The sequence below is a fragment of the Lissotriton helveticus genome, chromosome 12, assembly GCF_964261635.1.
Source record: "Lissotriton helveticus chromosome 12, aLisHel1.1, whole genome shotgun sequence".
NCBI classification, from domain to species: domain Eukaryota; kingdom Metazoa; phylum Chordata; class Amphibia; order Caudata; family Salamandridae; genus Lissotriton; species Lissotriton helveticus.
In genome coordinates, this window is record NC_136073.1 from 763,695,951 (window position 1) to 763,718,972 (window position 23,022).

The window sequence follows — 23,022 nt, forward strand, 5'->3', positions numbered from 1 at the left end:
TGCGGTTTTCTTGGTGGTGTGGATCAGTTGGTGGTGTTTTCGGGTGGCGAGCTTGAGGGCAGTCATGTTGTCTGGTGTTGGGTCTCTGCGCCAGGTTTTCTCGAGTGCTCTGCAGTTCTTCTTGGAGCTCTTGAGTTCGTCGTTAAACCATGGTGCGTTCTTGCTGCCGGGTCGGCTCGGCGGGGTCTTCAGAGGGGCAAGGTCGTCTGCGCAGTCGTTGATCCATTTCGTGAGGTTGGTGGCCGCTTGGCTGGGGTTCGTTGTGCTGGTGGGGGGGTTCATGCTCAAGGAAGTAGAGAGCTGGTCTGCAGTGATCTTGTTCCAGCTTCTGCGGGCGATACATGACAGGGCTACATACAAAGGTGCACATGATGCCAAGAGTCTAAAAAACATAACGTGGCACACAACAGGCCTTCATACAAAGGTACACATGATGCCTGGAGTCCTTTTTGGAAAGAATGATAATATGCCTGACTGATTATATAAATGATGACAAGGAAAGAGATTTAACAGACAGCTGCGTATGAGCCCTTATCAGTGAATTATCACTTTTGGAACTAAAATAAGGGTGTTTAGAGTCATTTTCCTGCCCAAAATTGGGCGAAATAGAAGGTACTGAGTAGGAGGAAAAGTCTGTAAAAATGAAACATTTTGTCACAGTGAGGCATTAAAAAGTGGTTATTCAACATGAGGCACAATCCAATTGACATTTTGAATATTTTTTTCTAAAGTCCAATAAATACATTTTCTGATGAAAGTCGATGACCCCGGACCTGTCAATTTTCTCTAGGTGGTCAGAAATTATAATTTTTTAATGTTTAAGCTTTTGACTGTAAATACCTATTGAATGTGAACTGTCACTTTTGGTACAAAAATAAGAAGTTTTAGAGTAATTTTCTGCCCGAAATTGGTCAAAATGGAAGTTTCTGAGTGGAAGGAAAAGTCTGTAAAAATGGCAATTTTGGTCACTGTGAGGCATTACAAATGGTTATTCAACATGAGCCACAATCCAATTGACATTTTGTATGATTTTTCATAGTCAAAAAATCAATTTTCTGATGAAAAACGATGACCCCGGACTCGTCGTACTTTCTCCAGATGGTCAGAAATGGTCATTTTTTATTGTTTAATATTTTGACTGTAAATGACTATTGCATGTGATTTATCACTTTTGGAACTAAAATAAGTGTGTTTAGTGTCATTTTCCTGCCCGAAATTGGTCGAAATAGAAGCATGAGTAGAAGGAAAAGTCTGTAAAAATGGCAATTTTGGTCACTGTGAGGCTTCAAAAAGTGTTTATTCAACAAGAGGCACATTCAAATTGACATTTTGAATAATTTATTCTACAGTCCAAAACATCTTTTTTCTGATGAAAAACTATGACCCCGGACCTGTCGAACTTTATCCAGATAGACAGAAATGGTGATATTTTAATGTGTAATCTTTTGACTGTAAATAACTATTTCTTGAGAATTATCACTTTTGGAACTAAAATAAGTGTGTTTAGAGTCATTTTCCTGCCCGAATTTAACTGAAAGAGAAGCTTCTAAGTAGGAGGAAAAGTCTGTAAAAATGGCAATTTTGGTCCCAGTGAGGCTTCGAAAGGTGGTAATTCAACATGAGGCACAATCCAATTGACATTTTGAAAAAGAAATTCTACAGTCCAAAAAATAAATTTTCTGATGAAAATCGATGACCCCGGACCTGTCTAACTTTCTCCCGATGGTCAAAAATGGTCATTTTTTAATGTTTAATACTTCACTGTAAATGATAATTGCATGTGAATTATCACTTTTGGAACTAAAATAAGTGTGTTTAGAGTCATTTTCCTGCCCGAAATAGGTCGAAATAGAAGCTACTGAGTAGGAGGAAAAGTCTGTTAAAATGGCAATTTTGGTCACAGTGAGGCTTTGATAGGTGGTAATTCAACATGAGGCACAATCCAATCGACATTTTGAATCATTTTTTCTACAGTCCAAAAAATCAATTTTCTGATGAAAAACTATTTCACTGGACTTGTCGAACTTTCTCCAGATGGTCGGAAATTGTAATTTTTTAATGTGTAATCTTTTAATCTTTTGACTGTAAATAACTATTGCATGTGAATTATCACTTTTGGAACACAAATTAGTGTGTTTAAAGTCCTTGTCTTGCCCGAAACTGGTCAAATAGAAGCTTCTGCGTAGAAGGAAAAGTCTGTAAAAATGATAATTTTTGTCACAGTGAGGCATTAAAAGTAGTTATTCAACATGAGGCACAATCCAATTGACAAATTGAATAATTTTTTCTACAGTCCAAATAATCAATTTTCTGATGAAAATCGATGACCCCGGACCAGTCGAACTTTCTCCAGATGGTCAGAAATGGTCTTTTTTTAATGTGTAATCTTTTGACTGCAAATAACCATTGCATGTGAATTATCACTTTTGGAACAAAAATAAGTGTGTTTAGAGTCATTTTCCTGCCCGAAATTGGTTGAAATAGAAGCTACTGAGTAGGAGGAAAAGTCTGTAAAAATTGTAATTTTGGTCACTGTGAGGCTTTAAAAAGTAGTTATTCAACATTAGTCACAATCCAATTGACATTTTGAGTCATTTTTTCTACATTCCAAAAAATCAATGTTCTTTTAAAAAAATATATTTTTATTTGTTTTTTGCACGTACACACAGCACATTACAGAAAAAGAAAAACAGAAGATAAACAAAATTTGGAAATCACAGCACAAAATTACACAATATCCGAATGTAAACATGTGATAATACAAACGCCTCCTAAGCATACATCTGCTTATAGCGGATTTTTATTAAAAAAAACACCTATCATGACCCCAAACTTTGGGATAAAGTTCATCTCCCAGCTATACTCTCCTTCCAAGCCTGAATTGTTTTCCAGATTTTGTTCCCTAGCTCCCTTGCCCTCCTACCCCTTCTTGCATATATTCCCTTTCCTAAGTTATAAACCGCCAAGAGAGTTGCCAGCCACTGTTGCATTGTCGGAGGTGTTTTGTTCAGCCAATTCCTAGCTATCGCCAGTCTCAAAACTGCCATAGCCACAAACAAGAATTCCTGATGCAGACTATTCTCATCTAAGCTAACGCCGAGTAAAATCAAAGATGGTGTAAGGGTGATGTTAAGCCCAAGTGATCTGGCTTGAAAACGTTCAATGTCCTTAATCAAAGTATGGAGTTGAGGGCAGGTAGCGAATACATGTATACTATCCGCCTCCAATAAGTTCCATCGTGGGCAGGTTGTCCCAGTGATTCCTCCCCACTGTGCTATCCGTGCCGGTGTATAATAGAGAGAGTATAAAGTCTTGTAGTGCTGAGCTTGTAGGGATGTGGAGCATAGAACTGAGCACCCTAAATCTAGCGAAACTTGGAAATAGCCTGCATTGATATCTAGTTTGTTTGCCCACTTATCTCCATACTTTCCTAGGTCATCCTGCTTAACAGCTGCCAGAGCAGCATAAAAGCTACGAATTGAACACTCCCCCCCTTCTATCACATCCAAAATGCTGTTTTTAGTAAACCCCGAAGCCCCGCCTTTCCTCTTACTTAAAAAACTTCGTAACTGGAGGTATTTGAAGAAACTCCTCCTATTAATCTGGAATTTTGCCTCTAAACTAGAGAATTGGAGTATGAGACCATCCGGCCCCAACAGGTCTCCTATCTTTACAATTCCCTTATTCGCCCATTCTGCCATAGTTGCATCAGAGAATATTAGCGGTGGTAGAGTTCTGTTATTATATAACCGCGTGTATCGATTAAACCTCCCCAGGCCGAATTTCTTTAAAAAGGCTGTCCAGATATTATGCGCTGCCCAAACAGTCTTGAATCTTGTCCTTTTGAAATAAGCATAGTCAGTACAGTTAAGAAAGGAGTTCTCTGCGTCCGAACCAAGAATACTAGCATAAACTTTGGTGGAATTGGATGTTATTTTAGGGTCTGTCCCTCAGCTCCTATCGGCCCTGCATATACTGCAGTGCTGCAGCCCAATAATAGGGTCTAAAACCGGGTGCCGCCCATCCTCCTCTGTCCCTAGGCAGCGTAATAAACCTATACGCCCTTCTGGTTTTTTCATGCGCCCAGATAAACGTATTCAATAGTGCCTCTAACTTATTAAACCAGAAAGCCTAAAAAAAACAAAGGTATTGCCCTAAAGAAATATAAAAACTTTGGAAGAATTAACATTTTAATTATATTTGTACGCCCTAACAGAGTTAGATGAAGGTTGTTCATCCTCACTAGGTCCATACTGACTTTAGACATTAAGGGAGTCATATTCAGTTCCACTAGTGTATCTAAATCCGCCACGATCTCTACCCCCAGATAAACTGCAGATGTAGTAACCCGAGAGTCGTTGCAAATAGTGTAGGGATGTTTAACTATCTGGGTCTTGCTACTATTAAGCCTATGACCTAAAAGCTCACCAAATCTGTGTGCCTCCAATTCTACTTCTTTGATGGCTAGATCGAGGTTGGGAGTGACAATTGCCACATCATCTGCGTACGCTAGCGTTTTAAATTGCAGACCATTTATGTTTACAGCGGGGATATTTAGATTGGCTTCTAATTTACACAGGAAGGGGTCCATATATAGCGCAAACAGTAGAGGTGCCGAGGGACATCCCTGCCTAGTCCACCTATTGATCTGGACCAATGCCTTAAGTCCCCTGTTGATCCTAATCCGAGCTGATGGCTCCTTATACAAAACTTGTATCGCTCGGATATAGCCTTCACCCAAGCCATACCATCTCAGAACCTCCCAGAGGAGACCCCAAGAGACCCTATCGAACGCCTTTTCTGCGTCTAAAAATAAGGCTGCCATAGGGTCTCCTGGGACTCCGGTGGCATCGAACAACGTAATGAGCTGCCTAATATGTTGGGTGGTACTCTTACCTGGAATAAACCCATGTTGTGATGAACTAACCAACCCCTCAATTATTCTAGCGAGTCTTTTGGCTAAAATTTTTGAGTAGATCTTTACATCCGAGTTCATTAAGGTGATCGGCCTGTAGGACCCTGGAACTGTAGACACCTTGCCTTTTTTAAGGATAACTATTACTTCTGCCTCCCCCCATGAACTTGGGATTGAAGACCCCTGCTGGGCCTGTTTGACCGTAGTTAGTAGCTCCATGATGAGGACTTCCTGGAATACTTTATAAAACTCAACAGGGATCTAGTCCGGACCTGCCACTTTTGCTGAGGGGAGATCCGCTAATGCTAAAGCCAGCTCCTCGAGACTTATAGGTGATTCTAAAGTCATCCTTTCGTCCTCGGGCAGCCCCAGAACCTGGATGTAATTAAGATAGTCTTTAATATCGGACATACCACCACTTTCTTCTATACCATAGAGGTCTGTATAGAACTGTTTAAATATCTCCCGAATGCCCTCAGGGTCGACTTCTAAATTTCCTTGCCTATCCATGATACCCTTAATATCTCTAGCTGTAGCTTGCTGCCGAGTGCGGATTGCCAAGATGTGTCCCACCCTCTCACTCAATTCGAAGGTCTGTTCCTTCTTAGCTAAGTAATTAGCAGCCGTTTTGTTAGCAATACCTTCTATCGCTTCCGCTTTTAAGGAAATAATTCTTAAGAGGTGCTGCTCCAAGGGCATACCCTGATGGATTAATAAATTCTCTCACCAAGTCTTCTACTCTACACCGCTCAACTTTCTGCTTATGGAGTGAGTAGCTGAGTGTCTCCCCTCGAATTCCTGCCTTGAATGCATCCCAGGCCATAAGAGAGGATGTACTCCCCCTGTTAATCCCCCAAAATTCCTTTATCCAATTCCTCATATAACTGACATAACCATCATCTTTCAGGAGCACTCTCTCAAAGGTCCAGGTAATTTGCTTAGGCGCTATCCCCTCCAGGTTTATAGATAAGATCAAGGGGTTGTGGTCCGACATTATTCGGGGAAGCTTCTCAATTTGCGATCTAGATAGCAACGAGTTAGAGATTAAAAAATAATCCAACCTTACCAGGATTTTGTGTGGGGCTGAGAAAAAAGTGCTACCATCCAGATGGGGACACTGTTTGGCCCATAGGTCCACCAATGCATTATGCTGTGACATGGCTGTTAGAGCACGAAATGATCTCTTCTTCCGCCCAGTATACCCTTGTCCTAGTTGGAGCTCGTGGCCCGAGGGGTTATTAATATTAAAGTCGCCACAACAAATAATTGGTTCAGGCCAATTGGCCAGTTCAGAGTCCAGGTATTCAAATATATCCGGGTCATCCTCCGTAGAGCCGTATATCGAGACCAGAGTAAATTTCTCCCCCCTGGATATTAATTCCAGTATAACCCATCTGCCCCATTGATCCTCAGCCTTCCTGATCACTGAACTATCCCTCCCCATGCCCAAAATGGCTACCCCTCTTGTTTTGGATCCCTGCTTTGTGTGAGCTAATAAAGTAAATCCTAGTTGCTCCAATAGAAAACCCTTCCCACCCTTGACATGTGTTTCTTGTAAACACACCAGATCCAGTTTCATTGTTTTCAGTAAAGCAGCCACCCGTAGCCTTTTCTATATATCATTCAATCTGCACACATTAATTGATGCAATTCGGCAAGACATTAAAATGTGTCAAACGGTGGTTCTAACTGCGTAATCCAATTTTCTTTTAAGCAAATCAAAACACTGCTGTGCTGTAAGTGCCATGCATTACCCTGCTCCCCCTCCCCCCCTGTGCCCTCCCCCCTCTCCCCTATCCCCACCCACCCCTAACCCTCCCCCCCACGGGCAAATAGGTCGAGCATCACCTATGTGTGGCTGCTATTGGATGCAGAAGTCGCCTCCTCCTCCCTCCCTCCCCTAAACAAGAACCCAAACCATCCCTAGTGCTTTCCAACCCCCTAAAGCTAAAAAATACAAGCCCTGTGCCCTCTTTCGTGAAATGCTGCAGGTACTCCTTAGGCAAATAATATTAAAAAAAGAAAAAATATTGTTAATCTCACCGGCTCCCTTCCCTGTACCCCAACACCTCCACCATGAATTCCTTTACCTTAATTTCAGAAAAAAACATTCTAGTCTGGCCTTTGGTAATCACTTTTAACTTAGCTGGGTACAGCAGATATGCTTCTGAGCCAAGTGCCTGTAGGGGAGCAATTAGCTGCCTCAATCTCCACCTACGCTCCACAGTAACGTGACAAAATCGGGTCTAGCGAAGAAGGTGACATTATTAAAAGATCACTTAGCCTCTGGTTTTGTTTTTTCTAAGATTAATTGTCTCAATAAAAAGTTGCCTACAAAGATGAGGAGTGCTCTAGGTCTGCCCTCTTGGGACCCGCTCTGCCCTCTCTTAATTGCGAGGGGAAAGCGATGAGCCCTCTGGATTTTGACCTCCCACTGCCACGAAGCTAGTTCCGGAAAGGCTCCCTTCAGTAAGTTCACAACAAACATCCTGGCGTCTTGACCTTCTAGCCCTTCCGCCACCCCCAATAGTCTGACGTTATTACGGCGTTGCTGGTTTTCATAATCTTCCATCTTCCATTGTACGTCTTCGGCAACTTTCTGCTGTTCTTGTTTAAAAGACTGGAAACTATCAAAGTCATCCTCCACCTTCCCCGTCCTTTCTTCTACTTGGGTAACCCTTTCAGCGACCTCGTCATAAAGTTTGTTCATTTTACTTAGGGTATTCTGTATCTTTTTTGCCCCCTGTCTTGCCCTCTGGCTTTCAACCCTGGCCTCACTTTGCATAGATTTGAGGGTGCTGAATAACAAATCCAGTGAGACTGGTTGGGGTGACAGATGGGGTGAGGCCTCCCCCCTGGGTAGGAGTGGAATACCGTCCGCCTCTTGATAGGTCTGCGAGGTGGCTGAGTAGTCCCAGACTAGTTTTTTGGTAGGGTTAGCGGGGCTAGCTGAGGGGTTAGGTTTTCTCCTGGACCTGCGTTTTTTTTGTGTGCATTTTGTTGGGCCGTAGAACTAATCCCCGAGTCAGTGGACTCTGTAGTACTCCCCTCGTCCGTGCCCAGTGATTCAGAGTCTTCATTGACCGAGAAAAAGCGGTCTGGTGAGGCAGCCCCACCACCAGCCCCATTCTCACATTGTCTTATTAGCATCACTTCTTGCTTTATAACCAGTAAAGCCGGGTCACTCCCCCAAGAGCTTATTGTGCCACCTCCGCCATAACTCCCCTCTGCCCCTTCAATGCCTGTCAGAGCCCCCTGAGTGGGAGCGTGATTTTCAGTATAATTGCCCAAAATGTCAGCCCGGAGACCACCTCCGTCCTTTACAGAAACGCTAGCCCCCACCAAGTTTTTATTCACTGTATTCACTGTAGAGCCCCCATTGTCCGTGTTGCCATTGCTCCCGGTTGCTCCTCGAGGCCGATTCCCAGTTAGGGTAGAGTTCACTGTGGCAGCCTCCGCACCATTCTCTAGACCTTGAGCCGGCTTCTGATCCAACGCCAGCGCCGGCCCCGGTTGCCTAGTAACCGGCACGCTGGCGTCCTCGAGGACGCTTTGCAGGATGGAATCCTTCTCCCCGCTCCTCGCACTTCTGGAAACAGCATCGGAACTCTCTGCAGGTTTGAGGGCACAACTCTCTGTGACGGAGGGCTGCCGCATCGCGTTCTCCTTTGTCTTGAACCTGTTCTGTGTGTATCGAGTGGGGGCAGTCTCACGAGGGGCACCAGGGTTAGGAGCCGCTTCGTTGCCAGGGCGCGTTTCCCCAGTTTTCTTCACCAAGGTTCTTTTGGTAATGCTGGTTGTACTGCCTCGCAGGGCGACGGAGCTGACAGCCGATTTAGGCTCGATCTTGTCTTTACCGGGAAGGTCCTTATCTTTGTCTTTTTCTTTCTGTGCTGCCAGATCTTTAGCTTCGCTCACTTTGTTTGTGCGGGGCAGCATGCTACTAAATCCTTTATAAGCAAGCGCGATTAGAGCTGAAATTTTCCTACGGGCTCGGGGGAAAGTTGCTTTGATATACCAGCCGGTATACTTTTGCCACAATAGGATTTCCAAGCCACTCGAGTTGCCGCTTTTGAGCTCCCAAATACCAAATCTCATCGCTGAGTAGGGAGGCAGTGTCAAACCATTAAGCAGCGGTCGGGAGGAGGAGTGATCTGCGACTACACTCTACAGTCCATCAGCGGCCATCTTGCCTCTCCCCTTCCCAAAAAATCAATTTTCTGATGAAAAACTATGACACTGGACCTGTCGAACTTTCTCCAGATGGTCAGAAATGGTCATTTTTTTAATGTGTAATCTTTTGACTGTAATTAACTATTGCATGTGAACAAAAATGAGTGTGTTTAAAGTCCTTGTCCTGCCCGAAATTGGTCGAAGTAGAAGCTTCTGAGTAGAAGGAAAAGTCTGTAAATATGACAATTTTTGACAAAGTGAGGCATTAAAAAGTGGTTATTCAACATGAGGCACAATCCAATTGACATTTTGAATAATTTTTTCTACAGTCCAAAAATCCATTTTCTGATGAAACAGGATGACCTGTCAAACTTTCTCTAGATTGTCAGGAATGGCAATTTTTTAATGTTTAATCTTTTGACTGTAAGTGACTATTGCATGTGAATTATTAATTGTTGGTACTAAAATAGGTGTGTTTAGAGTTATTTTCCTGCCCAAAAGTGGTCAGAAAAGAAGCTTCTGAGTAGGATAAAAGTCAGTAAAAATGGCAAATGTGGTCACTCTGAGGCTTTAAAAAGAGGTTATTCAACATGAGGCACAATATAATTGACATTTTGAATAATTTTTTCTACAGTCCAAAAAATCAATTTTTTGATTAAAAACGATGACCCCAGACCTGTTGAACTTTCTCCAGATGATTAGTAATTGTGATTTTGTAATGTTTAGTCTTTTTACTGTAAATGACTGTTGGATGTGAATTATTATTTTGGAACTAAAATAATTGTGTTTTCCTGCCCAAAATCGGTCTAAATATAATCTTCTGAGTAGGAGGAAAAACCTGTTAAAATTGAAATTTTGGTCACTGTGAGGCCTAAAAAAGTTGTTATTCAACATTGGGCACGATCCAATTGACATTTTGAATAGTTTTATAAATAGTCAATAAAATCAATTTCGATGAAAAATTATGACGCCTGACCTGTCGAACTTTCTCCAGATGGTCATTAAATGTGATTTTTGCAGGTTTTTTTTAAAAAACATATTTTATTTGTCAATTCACATATATTGCGCAGGGCTCTGCATGCCAGAGTCATCTGCCAAATGAAACCAAAAATAACCATGACAGCAAATGACTTTTTGCAGAAACAGCGATACAGTACATGAGAGCATTATATGATTTTGCATCCCTCCCTCCCACTCCCCCATAAAGATCACACTGAGCCTATACAGTCTCGTCTGCAGCATTAAAAGAACATCAAAAGGTCCTACTCAAGGCACGCACCCCTTCCCTACCTCCCCCTCCCCTCAACCTATACTGGCTCAAAAGCTTAATCTAGCAACGAAGGCTCCCCCATCGCCGGAGGTTCCAGCCATAGGCCCTGGTACTTTGCCCATCGTTTCCATATTTTATAGTGTTTGCGCGGGCACCCCCTGGCCACAAAGATGGGTTGCTCCAGTCCCATGCAAAAGTCCAGACCATTTTTCCAGGCAGCCACCGAAGGGGCCCGCGTCGCCTTCCACGCCTTAGCAATGTCTCGTTTTGCCAGTGTAAGGCCTAAGAGCGTGAGATGTTGTTTGTAGGCATTGCCACCCACCCCCTCCATGACATGGAGCAGTGCCAGCTGCGGTGTACGTGTAAGCTCCCAGCCAAGGACCTCAGAGAGACATGCGAATACCCCCTCCAGAAGCAATCTAGTGATGTGCACTGCCAAACTGTGTGTTTAAATGTACCCTCATCACAACCACAACAAAGACACTCCGGGTAAGCGATCAATCCCGCCCCCCACAGCCTTGTCCTAGTAAAGTAGACCCTGTGGAGGTATTTGAATTGGACCAGGCGGAGCCGTATCACTTTGGCTGCACCCCCATGGGGCCACCAGGGCCTCCGTCCAATCCTCCTCCTCCAGCCCACCCACATCCGCCTCCCAGTCCCCTCGGAGTTTCTGATGTGTAGGGGAGCAGTGCGTGACCAGAGACTGATAAAATCTTCTTTTCCTGTAGATCCCCCATAAAAACTTTAGCTTCAATGGGATTAAATTCGGGTATGCACTCGAGGCCCTGCAGGCTGGGGGACAGTGAGTGGCGCAACTGCAAGTATCGATAGAATTGTATCTGGGGCATATGAAACTCCTCCTGGAGATCCCGGAAGGACTTTAGTGTCATGCTTCTCAGAACATCTCCCACGGTGGAGATACCAATGGCGTCCCATCTCCGAAACCCTGGAAGGGCTGCCAAGTGGGGCAGGCTCCAATTGTTCCACAATGGGGTCTCCCGAGTCAGGACATTCCACCAGCCCAAGCGCCGCAGCGCCTGCCTCCAAACCATAAACACCACCTGCGTGGCTGATGGCAGCGCGCTCCGCAGCTGCGCTGAATGCAACAGTGTATGTAGTGTGTGATGTCCCATAAGGCAGCGTTCCAGTGCGTATGCCAGGTCTCCCCTATCGCCGTACCACCACTCATTGAGGACCAGCAGATGCGAGGCCTGATAATATGAGAGGAGATCCGGGGATTCCAGACCTCCACAATAGGTGGATAAGAAGCATGTATACGTAAAGCCACGCACACCTTCCCCCCCTCCCATAGAAACTGCCCAAGCACAGAATTCATCAGTCGGAACCATCTAGGCGGGATCAGGTACGGGTGATTCTGCAGCTTGATTTTTGCATGTTTACTCTTTTGACTGTAAATGACTACTGGGTGTGACTTATCACTTTTAGGAACTAATATATGTGTTTTAGTGTCATTTTCCTGCCAGAAATCGGTCAAAGTAGAAGCCTCCGAGTAGGAAGAAAAGTCTATAAAAATGTCAATTGTGTTCACTGTGATGCCTTAAAAAGTGGTTCTTCAACATGAGGCACAATTCAATAGACATTTTTTTTATATATATATCTGTTTTATTGACACAACAGTGATCTGCATATACAATTTTACAATAATGTTGTCAATCACTTACAGTCAATTGATATGTATTTCCTACATTGACCACAACACGTACATGACTTTGGGAATATTACATATCCTCGTCTGAGTCACAGCCCAACTTCGGAGGTGTACAGATGTTTCCTCTATATACGTTCCATTTGCCCCACACCCTTCCCCATTTCTTTGGGCATTTCCTGTTAATAAATGTGGCCTTCTCTGCTACCATGATGATATCCATATCTCTACACCAGTTCATTAAAGTGGGTATACTTCCCACTCCCCATTTTTGCGCTATGTTTCATTTGGCTATCATCATGCCTGTTGTTGCCCACTAATGTCCAGTGTGGTTAAGGTCTGTTGGTCCCCATACTTTGAGGAGGCAGCATTTAGGCTCAGTCGGGACATGTTTCTCGGTTACCTCCATGATGGTCCCATCACTGCTTCCCAGTATGGTGTAAGCTTTGTGCATTCCCACAGCGTGTGATAAAAGGTACCTATGGTGCCACAGAGGCATAAGCAGCATGGGTCAGGAGTTCTTCCCATCTTGTGCAGTATTACCCATGTATAGTAGGTCCTGTGTAATATTTTAAACTGTACCAATCGCAGTCTAAAGGAGATGGCCACCTCTTTAGGCGATGCTATCGCCTCTCGCCAGTCGGGGTCATCCATATCCCCAATTGCTGACTGCCAGAGTTCCCTGAGTCGGTCAAGTGGGTCTGTCCGGTTATTAATGATTTTTTATAGGTTAGTGAGGTGGCTTTTTTGTGTAGGTAGTCCGTAAGCAATCGGTCCTCTAAAGGGGATTAATCAGGGAGTGTTTCTGCTGTTGGGAGGGCCGCATCTTTCGCATATTTAAATTGCATATATTGGAATTGTTCGCCCGGAGTCATCGTGTATTGTTCATGTAGATAGGTAAAGCTGACGACCTCTCCATTGTGCCAGAGGTCCCCCAGCGGGAGATGCCTATCAGATCCCATTTTTGAAAACCTTTGCTTTTTCCCAATGTTCCTAATTTGCCTGTGTCCCACAGTGGAGTGTGTTGTGTCAGTCTGTCTGACCAGCCAGGTGCTTATTTACCGTGTGCCATATATGGATTGTGTACCGTTGGGCCCATGAGGTCACGGGCTTTCTGTTTGTTATAGAGCGCCCTATTAACACCTCCCTTCCCCAGGGCCATTTTGTCCAGGCGATAGGAAGGGTCTGAGTTGGGTACATGAAGCCATTGGTTGATGACTGAGTTGTGAAGCCCAATAGTACGCCTTGATATCAGTTAGGCTATCCCAACTTCACACTAGTTTATTCGCTGCCACTCTTGCCGGTTTGCCATCCCATAAGAGAGCAGCGACCTCCGAAATTACTGCTTTAAAGTACAAGTCGGGAACTAGATAGGGTATGTTGCATAGGGCATCTAGAAAGCTGGGCAGGGCCATCATTTTAAAGAGAGCAGCTCTATCCAGTAGGGTGAGTGGCAGTGCTCTCCAATGCTTGATGTTGCGCTTCAGCCTTTGCAGAGGGGCTTGCAAGTTAAGTGTTATAAACATGTCCGGATTTAATGTAACATGTATGCCGAGATACTTGAAACTATCCGTGACTATCTGAACCTTGCAACCCTTTGGGCTGTCCATGTATTATGTATAGTACGGACTTATCCCAGTTAATGGCATACCCAGATACCGAACCAAACACTGCACAGATATTGAGTAATGCATGGAGTGATCTTGTGGGTGAGGTGATATATAGTTGAACATCATCCGCGTAGAGGGAGATATGATCTTCCCACCCCTCCCTCCATTTTAGAGCTCAGACCATGGGATCCCACCTTATCCAAGTCGCCAGTGGTTCCAGGACCAGTGCGAACAATAAGGGTGACATTGGGCAGCCCTGTCGTGTCTCCCTACCAGGGTGATCTCCCGTGATACGTGTCCATTGGTGACTACATGCGCCACAGGGTTGGTGTAGAGTAGATGTATCCAGGAACAGAACTTCGGTCCAAACCCTAAATGTTGAAGGACCGCAAATAAGAAGGCCCATTCCACCGAGTCAAAAGCCATTTTGGCGTCCAGTAAGAGGATTGCGTCGTCTTCCTGCACTGTATGTTTTCGACCCAGTACACCATGCAGGCGCCTGAGAGTCAGGGCTGTGTTCCTGCCAGGCATAGAGATTGGGTGTTAGCCTAAGTGCCAATGTTTTTGCTAAGATTTGTCCTTCCGCGTTGATTAAAGAGATTGGTCGATATGATGTGCATTGTTCCACCGGCTTGCCCGGCTTGTGAATGGCCACAATAGTTGCCAAACATTGATCTCTAGGGAGTGTTCCTATGTCATGACTCGTTACGAAATTTTTTAGCATATATGGGGCTTTCTTGTCCACCTTATGTTTATATAGTTCTATTGGGATGTCATCAGGACCAGGGGCCTTAACCGATTGTATCTTTGAGATGGCTGTCTTGAGTTCGTCTATCGTGATGTCTGCTTCTAGACTCTCAGGAGGCAGGAGCCTCGGCATGCCGATGTCTTTAAGGAATACGAGTGCTTTCTGGTCAGTGATAGTACTCGTGGAAGTGTAGACTCGTTCGTAGTGTTGCACTAGTGCAGTCACAATTTTTTGTGAGTCTGATGTGACATCTCCATCTTCTTTTCTAATCTGCGCTATCCACTTATTCGCCCATTCCCTCTTGTCTAACCAGGCAAGAAGTTTGCCTTCTTTGTCTCCAGATTCATGGACCCGGTGGTAGACAGCTTGTAGACGGGACTTGGCGTCAGTCCAAAGATGTTCTTTGTATTCCTGTCTTTTCATGCACAATGTATGCGCCGTAGCGTCAGTGGGTCGAGCGGCATGTTGGGATTCTAATTGCGGTACCTCCTGCTCCAAGGTCTCTATTGCATTTTTTCTTTTCTTTTTTATGTCCCTCAATGAAGGAGATAGCCTGACCACGTATCACTGGTTTGTATGCCTCCCATAGCGTTAATGGGGAGGAAACTGATGCCTAATTTTCTTGAAAATATTGCGTGGTCGCAGTGACTAAACTTTTCTTGATTTTTGAGTTGAGGAGGAATCCTGGGTATATGGGGTACATACGACTTTGAATAGTGCAGTGCTCCCGAATCTCTGCCATTACCAGGGAGTGATCAGAGATCCCTTTGGGTAAGTGTGTGGCTGTCCCTGTCTTCCCCATATTGTCTAGTGCCGTGAATATGTAGTCTATGCGGGAGAGGCTATTATGAGCTCCCGAGTGAAAGGTGTAGTGTCTCTCAAGTGGGTTTTGGAACCTCCATATGTACAATAGGCCGTGTGCTTCTATAAAGTCAGCCTGGGATGAGCTTAAATGATGTTGGGGGCGGGCAGGCGTATGGTCAAGTGCATCATTTATGGTCATGTTGAAGTCTCCCCCTAGTATTAAGTCCCCTCCTAGTAACGTCAGGAGGAATTTGCCCAGATCTTGGAAGGTGGGGGAATGTAGAGCAGGCAGGATATAGACAGTCACTAAGTTGAGCATACAACCCTCCCTTTGAATCGAGTGCAGCAAAGCGGCCCTGGTCATCCATAAAGGTGAGGTGGACAATGAGGGGGAATCGCTTTCGTACTAAAATCCCCCCCCCCGGGGTCCTTTGGTGAACTCTGAGTGTACTGCCAACTGAAACCCCCACCGGTTAAGGGCTTTACACATAGAACCTATCAGGTGTGTCTCCTGTATCAGTATAACTGCCGGGGTCATGCGTTTCAGATATTGTAACACCAGTCCATGTTTTATCTTGTCCCTCAGCCAATTGACATTCCATGAGAGGAACAACAGAGTTGATGTTGTGGTGCGTTGTGTCATTGGATCAGACGAGGTCATAGAAGGTGTGAGTGGTTGTGACATGTTGGAAAAGGAAGGTCATTGTGAACCGGTTGCCATAATGACTGTGTGTCAATAATTGCAGATCAGTAACTATTAAAACAAACATTCAAAACATTCCAGTATTGCCGACATGCACTACTTGCATCCGAATTGGCACTCCTCCGCCCCTGCCCAGTTGGAGTAATGACATGAACATAATATCACATTTTCCATTCCAACAGGGGCTAAGTGAGAGTTACATCACTATAACAAAACTAAAAATGAACGATAACCTCCCTACCCTACCCATGAAGTACAAATCCCCCCTTCCTGCATCCCTGCCTAGTAGGTGCAGAACTACCCATCACCCCAATAGCAGAGTGACTATGATCCCAAAAATAAAGAACATTAAACGTAGGGTCATGCAGTGTTAGCGCCCAATAGTCTCTCCCTCCCGGGCCTGCAACTATGCCCCAACAACATGGAGGGTCAATAACACTTCCTAGAGTTCCATTGTTCATTCGGCATTATGCCAGTCCAGCTTTGAGTGGCCAGAGAGAAACATATTGTGTCCATAGGACGGGCGACCCACCACATAAAGGGGCAATAAGAGAAATAGCTACAGACCATTGAAGTTCATGCTATCCCTCATTTTCCAGCGCGTGCTGTATAGCTGCCAGGGCTGCCTGAGCGGGAACTTCTGATCTTGATGGCGAGCGCAGTCTGTCTCCATGCTAGTATAGAGAGTCTTTAGGACGTTGGCCAGTGTTCTCACGGTTTTTCTCTTCTCTACGGTGATGCGACTGGGATGGGCCTTTGTCGAGCCAGCGTTGCGCCTCCTCTTGTGTCAAGAAGAGCTAAGATTTATCTCCATCTATTCCTTTCAACTTAGCTGGAAAAAACATCAAATACTTGAGTCCTTTGTCCCTACGCTCCCTTCAAAGGAGCGTCTTTCCCGCTGTACTTTCAGAGTGAAGTCCGGAAAAAAAACGGATTGCCGCGTTATCATGGGGAGGTCGCCATTGACTCTAGCTGCTTGGAGGATTGCATCCCGGGCATGAAAATTCAGAATGCGTGTTATGATAGTGCGAGGCGGTGCACCAGGCCTTGGCTTCGGGATCGGGGCTCTATGTGCCCTTTCTATATGTAAATGTAAATGTACAGGAATTTATATAGCGCAAATCACCGAGCGGTTTCTAAGCGCTTGCTTAGGGAACCCGTCCTGGTATTCCCCTGTGAGATAACCCCGGCAGGGTATCCACAAGGTGAAAGCCAGGCATCCCGCCGCGAGGGGCCGTTGTGGAGATTAAGCAAGCTATTGCCCAGAGTCGCAGAGTGTGAACTCGTGAATCGAGTAGGCACCGGAGCGAGAATTGTCGAGTCCACGGACATTTTTTTTTTTTAGGACTCAAGACCCCGCCGAGCCGGGAATTGAACCCTGGTCCCGGGCTGACCTCTGCTTCCAGGTCTGCCTCCTCTAACCAGTGAGCCACACTTCTCCATAAAACATCTCTATATAAAACAGTGGGGACAATCTTTTGGGCTTGAGGTGATGCAGGATGCGGTCTTCAAGGAAGAGATCCATGCTGAGACCCTCCGCACCCTCAGGCACCCCACTACCCATATGTTGTTGCAACGGGCTCGTCCTTCCTGATCATCCAGGTATAGGGCCATCTCTTTATGTTGGTAGACTACATTTTTTACCTTTTCCTCTAGTTTACGTGTTGCAGTCTGCAGCTCCCTTTTATTTTCTTCCATGGCAGGGAATCATTCAGACATTTTCCGCATATTGGCCTGTATCAGGTTCATTTCGATCGTGACCTTATCAATTTTCATTTCTAGGTTACTTCCAACTGTTTGTATCGCCGCCATTAATGAACGGAGTGATGGTTCTTCCGTAGTTATGGCTTCATCCCGTGCTCCATCTTCCGCCGCGGTACCGCATATTTGCCCATCTTGTTGACCTAGACGGAGGCCGTACTTCCCTTTGGCTTTGTCATAGTGCGGTGCGATATCCAGGCCAGGCATCGCTCAACAGACAAGGATTGTCACGCTGCCCCAGGCCAATAGTTGTCGTCGTCCAGGGAGTCTGCTTTCAAGGAGGGTTCTTTCCTACCTCAGGGCATGAATGCCACTGCCGTCAAGGAACATTGATCCGTCAGTATGATTGGCCACTCGCGGGAAAGCACAAGGGGCCCAAACTCTCACCCGTACACTCTCTTAGTTTGGGTCCAACTGGGCTCCACACGTGTCACTCCTCCCCAGTCTGCCTCGTCTCACGCCAATATAATGTGTTTGCACTGCACCATCCGATTATCTTATCAGGTTCAATGGTCTGAGGCTGTCGTTCGTAAGCAGTGATGCCTACCTGCAGCCCAGGGTCCCTTTTGTGTTCGTTCGTCTGTGGTACACCTTCATTCAAGCTCCGACGTTCTTACACTTGTGGCGTTAGTGCACCACGCAGGAGCAGGCATGCATAGTGTCAGGGGGGGAGGAGGGGGAACCAGAAGGTCTCACTGGGTCTCACCTTCCCCGGTGCGATGGCCGAGTCCAACACTTGGCATGCCGTCACTTATAATAGCAGGCGCACCAGTGGTTTAAATCTATTGCTAGTATGTCAGGTTGTCTGGCTGTAGGCCACAGCTCTCGCTGACTTTGTTTGCAAGTTATGATGGTCCTATGGGTGCCCTCTCCCGTTCAGACTCTCTTGCCCCTACGGCTTATCGGTGCAGTGCAAAGCGGGATCCGGCGTTAACCGTGTGGGGGAGGGGACCCCTGAAAGTCCCACGGGTCTCACCTCGCTGGCACTGTGGTCAGGTAGCGCCCTCGGGAGGCCGTCACTCACAGAGATGGGTGCTCAGGTTTGAGGCGGAAAAGCCGTGGTCCTCGCGTAGTGCAGAGCCCCAGCCGTAGGATCACGCTGTGGGCCGGCACGTTATGTTATGTGACTCCGCCTTCTCCTAGCTGAGGCTGCTGCGTCGCTGTCGAATTAAGCGCTGGTTCAGAGCTACGGGCTATGTCGCGGGCCCTGACGGAGCTCAAGAGCTATGCCGCCATCGTAGTCGGTGCCAAGCCAAGCCCCCCAATTGACATTTTGAATACTTTTTTGTACAGTTCAAAAAATCAATTTTCTGATGAAAAACGATGACCATGTACCTGTCGAACTTTCTCCAGATGGTCAGTAATGGTGATTTATTTTTTTAATGCCGATTTGTGATTTAATGTGATTTTTTTTAATGCCGAGAGATCCGGGGTGCCGATGGATAGAGCGGTGCCTAGCCTCCTGAGCTGTTGCCAGGTGAGGTGAGGCGTCCACCCGTGCACCTACGGGTGACTACAACTACCCTGTAGATTCTTCACAAGGGAGACCACAGGTGTCTGTAGGTTGTATCGTTCTAACCACAATACTATTATTTTGATCACATCGTTTTTTTAGTAGCAATCACCATCTAGGGCCTGAGGAAGGCCGCTATCAGAAATTGATCATCATGGCTGAAACATGCAGACCCTTTGTTTAGACCATGGTGCTCGACAATTCTTTCAGACCGGGCTTGCACTGTTTTTTAACCTGGACACCAAGAGTTAATCATTAAACTCTTTTTTCTCTCTTGGTAGCCAATTTTAATCACTTCACACATCGCCATATTCTTTGCACTGTAACCATCCCCCCTGTACATTCTTATGGTTCACATCAAACGGATTTTAAGAGACCCGATCAACTGATCAATAAAACATCCCTGTGCTCCTCCAGTGAGGAGGTTATAGCCCTTGGTTGCACTAGGATTTGCAACCAGGAGATCCCAGATGATAAAGCATGCCACCTCGGTGGGTGATGGGATTCCATCCTTTTAAATAGGACTTCTTCCATGTTTTAGTAGGAGCTATTTGTTTGTACTGGTTGTGCTCATGATCTCTCTTTAGGGAGCCTGACAGACCCACAGACTTGTTGTTTGATATATAATTGTGCTGGGGATTTCATCTGCGCAGGTCTTTAAACTTTTCCCTGAGACTCTTCATCTATTATAGTGTTTTGTTTGTACCCTTATAAGTCCCTAGTATATGGTACTCTTGTACCCAGGGCATATGCACCCCAGAGGCCTCACATGGGCTGAAGCATGTATTATGCCACCGATGAGAGCCATGAAAAATTGAACTACAGGTCTGCTCCTGCAACCTGTGGAAGCTGGTGCGTGCACCACTTACTTTAGATAAAGGCTCACTATATCTATAGGTCCCTACACTTAAAACTTATAAGTCATTCCTATATCAGGCCTTATCAATCCAGAAGGCAGGGTGCTGGGTTTTACTTGAGAGGATGCCCCTGCATGAGGAGAGCCCCTCTGCAGCCTTCAGAGACCATTCTCCCAGGTTGTCTGCGACTCAGCCAGACATATATGTGGAGGTGCCTTATAACCTCACGGTAAATGCTATCTCAAAAACGGCTGCATAGAAACATATCGTGTTTGGCATCAAACATCTTGGAATCATACCTCCACACCAGTAACCGGTGTGGGAGGTATGATTCCACCATTCTGAAGCGAGCTTCGTGAGGTCACTGGTCTATCCGGTGCCAGCCTTCTCGACCCGGACAGCACAAAATGGATGCTGCCAACCAGAGACACATTTCTGCCCTCCTGTTGCTGAGCCAAGCTCGAGCAGAGGAAGGCAGCACAATAGGCATCCTGTCACAGGGAGGTGTGACAACCTCCCACACAGGATTTAGTGTATTGGGACTGGGTGGGTGCACTCTGAGAGTGCCTGAAAGTCTGCACCTGGGGCACATTTGGTGTCCCTGTGCATAGTCCAGCTCAAACCAGTACTGGGAGCCATTGTCTCCTGCTCTGGTGTGAAACTGGAAAAAGGACATGGGAGTAACCTCCCCTCTGTCCTGCCCCTTCCCTAGGAGGGTCCCCTGAATCTGTCCAACCCTCTTCTGTGGGGACAAAAGGTCTTACCTGACTGTAGCACTTTAGATTTTACATGGACAAGATTCTACAAGAAGAAACCACTGACCTTCGACCATCTGGACCCTCTGGAGTTTGCTGGACTTGGACTGGGCCAGACTTCGTCTCCCTCTCCATCCAAAGCTTTGCCTGTTACCTTGCTCCATACAGGCTTTGTGCAGGACCTGTGGTGCAATAAGGACAATTGAAGAATCTCCCCCAGCATTCAGTTTCTTACACTTTGTTTTCCTCCTTCCTGGTGTTTCTTCCTTACAGAACCTTGGGTGTGTGCCTCGTCCTGTGCCTGCTATTGAGCTCTGGGCTGTATCCTTGCTAATGGAACTAGCATGCTCATTGGCTTCCAGCTTACGGCCTCCCATTTTTGCTTGCAGTTTCTTCTTTGTTTCTACCTTTACGTGCTCCTCCTTTGCGTCCAGTACATATTCCCGGTAGAATCTGGAGTAGTTATGGTCATCCTTTACAGAATAAGGTGTTTTCCTCCAAGTCACATATGTGTCTTAAATGTGGTAGATATTTTATCAGACATGTTTCCTAAAAATACTGCATATTATTCTTGTTTTTTCATGATTATTGAGCAGTAGTTCTGCAGTTCAAAGGTGCTTTTGGTGATATTGTGAACCAGTGCTTTAGGTGTCCTACCATTTCCCCATTTTTACTCTGTTTCCTAACAGAACCTTGGTTAGAATGGGTGTACCTGTGGGATTGTCATCTATATTCTTAGGATCGTATCAAATACTGTATATCCCCAACAGTCCCTGACAAGTCCTCTGAAGACACAGTTAAGAACTGAGGAATTTGTCAGTGAGATAATGTAATTGAGCTCTGGATTGTGTTGGTAAATCATGGAAAAATGTGAACTAGTGTCTAATATACTCTAGTGATCTCTTGTCCAGAGGCAGATTTGTGACTGGAGCAGCATTGCACCACCTGTTGGCAATCGCAGTCTTTTGTCTGGTAGGGAAGGAAAGAAGTTACTTATCTGTAACTCGGGTTTTCCAGCGCTATAATCTTTCATAGATTCACATGCTTGAATCATTCCCCTCTGTTAGACTAGGAACCCTTGTTAACTTCAAAATAGCAGTGTATTCAAATGTTCATTCACAATGACTATCCATTGAACTTTTTCCATCCTATCCATAGCATTATACATGAACCAAACTCCAGTCAATTAGAGCCCACAACACCCAGACGTCACTTTGTCTGTAGCTTTATAAAATTTCGGAAGACTCATTACAAGGGTAGGTGGGTGGGTAGCTTGTGAATATATGAAAGATACCAATGCCAAAGAACCAGTTACAGGTAAGTTACTTATTTCCTTCTCCAGAATTGGCTCTTTAATACATTCACATGCTTGAATACAGACTTACAAAATATTACTAATCTTAGGTGAAATGAGGCATACCCGATGCAAACAGATTTCTGATTATCGCCTGTCCAACCACAGCCTCTTAGCTAGCATGCATATCAATACAATAATGGGCTTTTTACCACGTTTCTGCCTTACAAATATCCTTCAATTAAATTCTAGCAAAGAAGGCAGCTGTCGTTGTCGTTGCCATTGCATTATACTTTTAGTACTCTCGACAGTGGCCTCCTCATTGCAGCGTGTGTTGTAGCAATATATGGCACAATCAATCCTGCAATTGTTTGTGTAGTCATTGTACTAATTTTATTTCTAATCCATAAGCTACATGCAGGTAATACATTTTAGGTGTCTCCTTGGTTGCATGCAAATAAAACTTTAGACACTGTTTTATGTCTAATGAATGTAATGTCATTTCAGCCGCTGTTACTGGATTCATAAAAAATATTGGTAAAGTAATCTTTTGCTTCATATGAAACTTAGTCAGCACCTTTTGAATGAATTTTCGATTTGTCTTCAATATTATCTTATTCTTTGAACATTTCAAATTTGGTGGTTTACCACACACAGCTTGCAACTAACTCTTTTCTGATGTAATTGCTAGCGAAAAGCAGTTTTCCAAGTTTTTTTAGATAGCCAAATGTTACTTACTTTTAGTGCAATAACATTAGGAACACACAATATGACCAATTCAACGGGTCTACACAGTATGCACCAGACCCATATATATCTAGGAAGTTGAAACATCTAGCCCATGATAGCCCCACCATTTGCCCCAAATCTTCTTATGTTTTCGGTGGCAGCCCCGTACCCATTAATCGGCCGCTTTTGTCAGACACACCAGCCTACTCCCTATCGACAGGGGC